Genomic DNA, 8,277 nt, shown 5'->3' with positions numbered 1-8,277 from the left:
AAAAAAAAATTCCTAACAAAGAAAAGTCCTGGACTAGGTGGCTTCATAGGAGAATTTTACCAAACATTAAAAAAAAAAAAACCTATTCTTCACAAACTATTCCAGAAAATTGAGGAGTGAAGGCTCCAAAAACACACAAAAAAACTACAAAAATAATTATAGTCCCACATCCTTGAAGATCCTCAATAGAATATTAGAAAATGATTTCAGCAATATATTGAAAAGATCATACACATGGTCAAGTGGGATTTATTCTTGGGATGCAAGGTTGTTCAAAATCTGCAAATCAATTAACATGCTACAATACATAAGCAAAATAAACAAAATGAAGGATAAAAATTATATGATCCTATCAATAGATGCAGAAGAAACATTTGACAAAATCCAACATCCATTCATGATAAAAACGCTGAGCAAAATGGGACATACCTATGTTCCTATCGAAGGGACATACCTCAACATAATAAAGGCCATATACAACAAACTATAGCTAACATCATACTTAACAGGGAAAAGATAAAAGTGTTCTTAAGATCAAGAACAAGACAAAGATGTCTGCTTTCATCACTTTCATTCAACATAGTGTTGGAAGTCCTAGTCACAGAAATCAGTCAAGAAAAAAAAGTGCATCTGAATAGGAAAGGAGAGGTAAAACTGTCATTATTTAAAGATGATGTCTTATGGTGATGGAAGGAGAACTGACACTGGGTGATGAACACACAATGTGATATATAGATGATGTATTACAGAATAATACACCTGAAATCTATGTAACTTTACTAACCATTGTCACCCCAATAAACTTTAATTAAAAAGAATAAAGATGATGTGATACTATACATAGAGAATCCTCATGATTCCACCAAAAAACTATTAGAACTAATAAATGAATTTAGTAAAGTAGCAGGATGCAAAATTAATATTCAGAAATCATTTGCAGTTTTAAAAAAGATTTTATTGGGGAATTGGGGGAGGGGAACAGCATTGGGGAATCGGGGAAGGGGAACAGACAAATTGCTGTCCCCTTGTTCTTCAGTCTAGTTGTGGAGGACATTGCTTCATTGGCCCTTGTTGGTATTGTGATCATTGTGCTCTTCTCGGCTGAGGCAGTCGCTCGCCGCCCATTGGATGGATGCTTACGGTGGCTCATGGCAGCTCACGAAAGCTCACGCCCGCTGCCGGCTGGCCCCGCTGCAGCCTATGCTGTCGCCAGCAACTCATAGCAGCCCAGCTCCAGGTCGAGCTGTTGTTCACCATCTCAGATGTAGAGGGTGCAGCGTCACTGGCCCTCATGTGGGATCCAAACTGGGGCCCTGCTGCTCAGAGCTGGCATCCCAAGCCAACTCCTAACCAGCGTGCCACATGGCCGGACCTCATTGCATTTTTATACACTAATAATGAACTACCCATAAGAGAAATTAGGAAAATCCCATTTACAAAGCATCAAAAAGAATAAAATAGCAAGGAATAAATTAAACCAAGGAGGTAAAAGAGCTGTACTCAGAAAACTATAACACATTGAAAAGAAATTGAAGAAGATACAAATAAATAGAAGGCTATATACTGTGCTTATGGATAGAAAGAAGCAACATCATTAAAATGTCCATACTACCCTAAGGAACCTGCAGATTCAGTGTAATCCATATTAAAATACCAATAACATTTTTCACAGAACTAGAACAAATAATCCTAAAATTTGTATGCATCCACAAAAGACCCTGAATTGCCGAAGCAATATAGAGAAAGAACAGAGTTGTAGGTAGCATGCTACCTGATATCAAACTATATTATGACACAATACTAACCAAAGCAGCATTTTACTGACATAAAAACAAACTCATAGGTCAATGGAACAGATAAATAGTCCAGAAATAAACCCATGCATATGTGGTCAATTAATCTATTACAAAGGAGGCTAGAATATACAGTGGGGTAAAAACAGTCTCTGCAATAAATGGTCCTACGACAATGGACAGATACATGTAAAAAAGTGAAACTAGACTGCTTTATTATACTATATATAAAATAAACTCAAATTGGATTAAAGACTGGAATACAAGACCTGAAATCATAAACCCCCTGGAAGAAAACATAGTATGCTCTTTGAGCATTTTGTAAGGTACAGTAATACCTTGGTTTGTGAGCATAATTTGTTCCAGAAGCAAAGTACTCATGTTGCAAGATCGCTCGTTTGCCAAGTTAAAATGTATTAGAAATGTTTGCTCATCTTGCAGAACACTCGCAAACCAAGTTACTCACAATCCAAGGTTTTATTTTATTTTATTTATTGGGGAATTGGGGGAAGGGGGATAGACAAGTTGCTGTCCTTTTGTTCTTCAGTCTAGTTGTGGAGGACATTGCTTCACTGGCCCAAGTTGGCACCATCATTGCGCTCTTCCCAGGTGAGGGAGATCAGTCGCTGGCTTCTGGACGGCTGCTCACTGCGGCTTGAGGGCCGCTCACGCTGGCTGCTGGCTACACATGGTAGCCCATGGCAATCTACTGCAGCAGGGGCTGCAGCCTACACTGTCGCAGGTGACTCAAGGCAACCCAGCTCCAGGTTGAGCTGTTGTTCAGCATCTTAGCTGTAGAGGGCAGTGTCACTGGCCCTCATCTGTGGGATCTGTCCCAAGCCAGATCTTAACCAACGCGCCACTTGGCTGGCCCCCAGGTTTTATTGTATATAAATGCCTAGTCACTATGTTGTACACCTGAAATTAGTATAATATTTTCTGTCAAGTGGAAATTAAAAATAAATTTTAAAAAATTTATAATAGATCACCTTAATAGAATGAAACATAAAAATCACACGTTTATCACAATAGAGGCTAAAAAAAGCACTTGATAAACTACAGCATTTTCCCATGATAAAAACTCTGAACAAATTGTATATAGAAGAAACACACCTCAACATAATGAAGGCCATATATGACAAACTCAGAGCTAATATACTTAATGGTGACAAATTGAAAGCTCTTCCTCTAAGGTCAGGAATAAGACAGTGGTGCCCACTTTACTAAGCACTCCTATTGACACACAGTACTGGAAGCTTTAGCTAGAGCAATTAGGCAAGACACAGAAATAAAAACATCCAAATGGGACAGGAAAAGTAAAATTATTCTTCCAGGCAACATGATTTTATATATTGAAAATCCTAAGGACTAACCAACTAAACTGTTGGAATCTATCAATAAATTCATTGAAGTTGCAGGCCATAAAATCAGCATACAGAAATTGGTTGTGTTTTTATACATTAACAATGAAACATCTGAAAAGAGTAAAACTATTCCATTCACAATAGCATGAAAAACAATACTTAAGAATAAATTAACCAGGGAAGTGAAAGATCTATACAATTAAAATGATTAAACTTTGATTAAAGAAATTGAGGAAGACATAAACAAATGGAAAGACACCCATGTTCATGGATGTTAATATTATTAAAATGTCCATACCACCCAAAGCCATCTATAGATTCAACACAATCCTTATAATTTCAGTGACATTTTTTTTCACATAAATAGAAAAAAATCTTATAATTTGTGTGGAACCATTAAAGACCCCAAATAGCCAAAGTGATCCTGAGAAAGAACAAAGCCAGAGGCATCACAATTCCTGATTTGAAACTCTACTACAAAGCTATAGGTATTAAAACAATATGGTGCTGGTATAAAAATAGACACATAGACCAACAAAAGAGAAGAGAGAGCCAAGAAATAAATTCTGCATATATGGTCAACTAATGTTTGACATAGGAGCCAAGAACACTCATTGGGGAAAGGATAGTCTCTTTAATAAATGGTGTTGGGAAAACTGGATAACCACGTACAGAAAAATGAAATTGTGCCCTTACCTTACACCAGTCACAAAAATTAAATTGTTGAAAGTCTTAAATATAAGATCTGATACTGTAAAACTAGAAGTAAACATAAGAAAGAAGCTTCTTGACATTGTTTATTACAATGATTTTTTAATGTATGATCCAAAACAAAAGTGACAAAAGCAAAAATCAATAAGTGAGACTACCACAAACTAAGAAGCTTCTGCACAGCAAAAGAAGCAATCAAAAAAAGAATGGGTAACCTGCAGAATGGAAAACATATTTGCAAACCATATATCTGACAAGGAGTTAATATGCAAAATACAAACAAAAACAAAACCAAAAACCTCATATACAATGCAATAACAAACCCAAGCAATCCAATTAAAACATTGGCAGTGAAACTAAATAGACATTTTTCCAAGGAAGGCATTCAAATGGCCAACAGGTACATGAAAAGATGCTCAACATCACTAATCATCAGGGGACTGCAGATGAAACCATAATGAGATATCACCTCACACCTGTTAGAATGACTATTATCAAGGAGACAAGAGATAACAAGTCCTGACAAAGATGTCAAGAAAGGGAACTCTTGTGTTGTTGGTAGGAATATCAATTGGTTGGGCCACTATGGAAAAGAGCATGGAGGTTCCTTCAAAAATTAAAAATAGAACTACCATATGATCCAGCAGTTCCACTTCTGGGTATATATCTAATGGAAATGAACACAGGATATTGAAGAGAGGTATGCACTCCCTTGTTTATTACAGCATTTTTCACAATAGCCAAGATCACACACACACACACAGGAATATTATTCAGCCATGAAAAAGAAGGAAATCCTGCCATTTGTGACAACATAGATGGACCTTCAGAGCATTATGCTAAGTGAGATAAGTCAGACAGAGAAAGACAAATACTGTATGATACCACTTCTATGTAGAATCTGAAAAAGCCAAACTTGTAAACTGAGAGCATGGAATAATAATGATTAACAGGGGTTGGCAGGTGGGGGAATTGTGTCGATGTTGTTTAAAGGAACAAACTTATAACCAGTAGATAATTAAGTCCTAGACATCTAGTGCTTAGCATACTGATTATTAAAAAAATACTGTATTATAAACTTTAATGGTGCGAAAAGAGACTAGATCTTAATTGTTCCCACCAGAAAAAGAAACAATTAGGTGACATGATAGAGGTGTTAGCTGACTTTATTTTGGTAATGATATTGCAATATATAAATGTATCAGACCAACATGTTGTAGACCTTAAACCTATACAATGTTATATGTTAATTATATCTCATTAAAATAAATAAATACAATGCACTTTTAACCTGGTTTATGCTTATCTCTCCTTTCTTATTCTTCATCTGCCCTAGTTAATGTCATCTTTGCATTATGATAACTGTGCATGTGTTATGAACTGCGTCTGTATTGCAAACAATTGTCTGTATACTGATGTCCTAATCTGTGTATATAGACCCAAAGATACTCTTGGATTCAATGTGTTATTATTGTCATGCTCCCCCCCAACCCCCACTGCTTTCAGGACATGTCCTTTGCCAGCAGATGAGATGAGATGAGATTTCACATGACCCAGCTTCACACAGTATTCAGGTTTCCCCTCTTCCTGTGATTCCTGTCCTACTGAATGGTACTACTATACTTCCAAGCAAATGGATGCCCTACTTATCTTTCTTCTCCCTATAAATATAGTTTAAACTATAAATATAGTTTACCATGTCTTTTAAATTTACCCATTTAGATTTCTCTTCAATCTCACTTCTTTTTCATTCCTCACAAGCTCTCCCTTGCTTTCAAGTTGGAGTGCGTGGCAAAATGGATCTAAACTGCCCTCAGGTTCTTGCAGTCTTTGGGAAGAGGGTCAAAGATTCAGTTCATTTTGATATGTTTTGTTAAGTCAAGAGTATATGTTACAATGTCTAGTATAATATGCAAACAGAAGAGTCAAAGAATGTATAACTTCCAAACTAACAGAGGAAAAATGAAATAATAAAAATGATTGATTATACAACTTATGAAAATTTGTGGAATACAGTGAAAGTAGTGCTTGAAGGGCAATTTATAGCATTGAATATATATGTTACAAAAGAATAAAGATCTGAAATCAATAACCTAATCTTCCACTATGGGATATGAAGAGAAAATTAAATCCAAATAAGCAGGAGAAAAGAAGTAATAAAAATTAAAGCAGAAATCAATGAAATTGAAAACAGGAAATCAATAGAGATTTTCAATGAAGCCAAAATCTGGTTCTTTGAAAATACCAACAAAACTGATAAGCTAGACTAAGAAAAAAGAGAGAAGACACAAATTTCTAGCCTTAGAAATAAAATATGGGTTATGAATTCTGATTTTTTAGACATTAAGAGGATATGAAAGGAGTACTATAAAGAAGTGTATGCTGACAACTTTGATAAATGCACCAATTCCTTGAAAGACAATTTACCAAGTATGCAAAGTTGGTTCAACATTAAAAAAAGCAAAGCATTACATCACAACAGACTAAGAAGAAATGTCATGATTATATCAATAGACAAAGTAAAAGCATTTGACAAAATACAACACTGATTCATTATAAAAACTCTTGGCACAAAGTAGGAATAGAGGGAAACTTCCTCAACTTAATAAAGCAACATTTACAAAAACCCTACAGCTACCATCATACTTAATGGTGAAAAACTATAAGCTTTCCCTCTGAAATCAGAAACAGGCAAGGATATGCCCGGTCACCACTCTTGCTGGATATTCTGTTGGAAGTCCTAGCTAATGGATTAAGAAAAGAAAAGGAAATAAAAGATATATAGGTTGGGAAGGAAGAAATAAAATCATAGATGACATGATTGTCTATGTAGAAAACCCCAAAGAATCAACAACAAAAAATTCATGAAAATAAGTGAATACAGAAAGTTTGCAGGATGTAAGGGTTAACATACAATAAACAAACAAACAAACAAACAAACAAACAAACAAACAAACAAACATTGTTTTTCTATGTACCAGCAATAAGCATTTGTATTTTGATGTTAAAAACACAATGCCATTTACTTTAGCACCAAAAGAGAAATACTTAGATATAAGCTTAACAAAACAAGTAATTATGGTTGTTGTCTGGGGATACACGTAACCAATATATCCCTTATCCGTCCTAATTCAATATTTAGTTGCTAGAAGGGACTTGGGTTTTAGGGGGCTCAGAAATTGGAGCTGGCTATTCAGCTCATGGAATTCACATGGTGCCTCCATCTCTCTCCAGGTGGTAGAGGCAAATTTACTGAGATTAAAGCTGATTAAGATTGGCCTATGAACCAAAGTAGCAGTAAACTGGCAAGTGTAGCTGGAACACAAAAGAAACTAAGGCTGCTTTAATAGGATAAGGTCTGAGAACCAGAGAATCCTATAGGACTGGGAATGGAAACAGGAGAAACAGAAGCTCCCAAGATAGAGGGACTTTATCCAATCTCCTGGTACCATGAAGATTGAAAGGGGAATGGCAGACCACCCACTGAAGGGAGCATAAATACAGGATTTTGGATGACCATATGTCAAATTATGATAAATATTGGGAAGCTTACATTGGGAATGAAACGAATGATCAAGACAGAGGGCCCTGAATTAAGGCTATGCCTTTTTTCCCTTTGAACTTTAACTTGAAAATACATACCACAGCTGCAGCCAGAGATGGTCCTGTAGGTTAATTTTCAGAGGTAGCTTGCCATCTCCTGGTACCCCTGCCATGAGTTAATAAGAAATATTAGCCATGGAAATTGCTACAACATGGACAATAAATTTCCATTTTGGTATAGACTGAAAGTTAAGGGAGATGTTGTGTCTCTTTTCTGCTAATGTTTTAGCAAGGCCTGTTTTTGTCCTTGTTGCCTCAAAATGGGGTGACTCCTTCCTCTAGGAGATGTAGGAGGTTGTTATGCAAGGAATCCCTCTTCTGCCTTTGCATTCCCACAGCTATTTACCTCCAAATAGATTAGGAAGGAACGAAAAGGCTAGGACACAAGATGCACCTGCTTTTTCCTTCTAAGAGTTAGAACTAAGCCTTTTGAGCTAGAGTTCTCAGAACTGTTTCTTCAAGGCACAGATAAAGGCATGTAAGAAGGAGGGAGACTTCAATGATAATTGCCTCCACTAGAGAATCTGGTCCAGATTTGGACCAATATTATTCTGCCACTGGGAACAGGGATTTCAGTGTGGGTCCCATTACACTATCAGGCTCTTCTCACTCTGCACTCTGCATGAGTAAGCTCTGCAGGGCACTGGGTTAGAGAGTAGTGGGTCAGAAGACATTCTTTTTATTTTATTTTATTTTTTATTGGGGAATTGAGGAATGGGAACAGCGCTGGGGAATTGGGGGAAGGGGAACAGACAAGTTGCTGTCGTTTTGTTCTTCAGTCTAGTTGTGGAGGACGTTGCTTCACT

At 36.5% G+C, this 8,277-nt stretch overlaps 1 protein-coding gene across 1 annotated transcript in view; it reads right to left on the bottom strand.

The window, feature by feature from the left end:
- The window catches only part of LOC109376521 (interferon-induced very large GTPase 1-like), a 50,915-nt gene that overhangs the window by 16,206 nt on the left and 26,432 nt on the right, over nt 1-8,277 (bottom strand). Inside the window, exon 3 of the mRNA XM_019632456.1 lies at nt 7,511-7,577. The gene's annotated coding sequence lies outside the window, so the exon portion shown is untranslated. The remainder of the gene's footprint in view (nt 1-7,510; nt 7,578-8,277) is intronic.

This window comes from Hipposideros armiger, unplaced genomic scaffold (assembly GCF_001890085.2).
Source record: "Hipposideros armiger isolate ML-2016 unplaced genomic scaffold, ASM189008v1 scaffold_1146, whole genome shotgun sequence".
Taxonomy (NCBI): Eukaryota; Metazoa; Chordata; class Mammalia; order Chiroptera; family Hipposideridae; genus Hipposideros; species Hipposideros armiger.
Note: the sequence above shows the minus strand (reverse complement) of the source record. Positions and strands in the feature narration are given on the sequence as shown.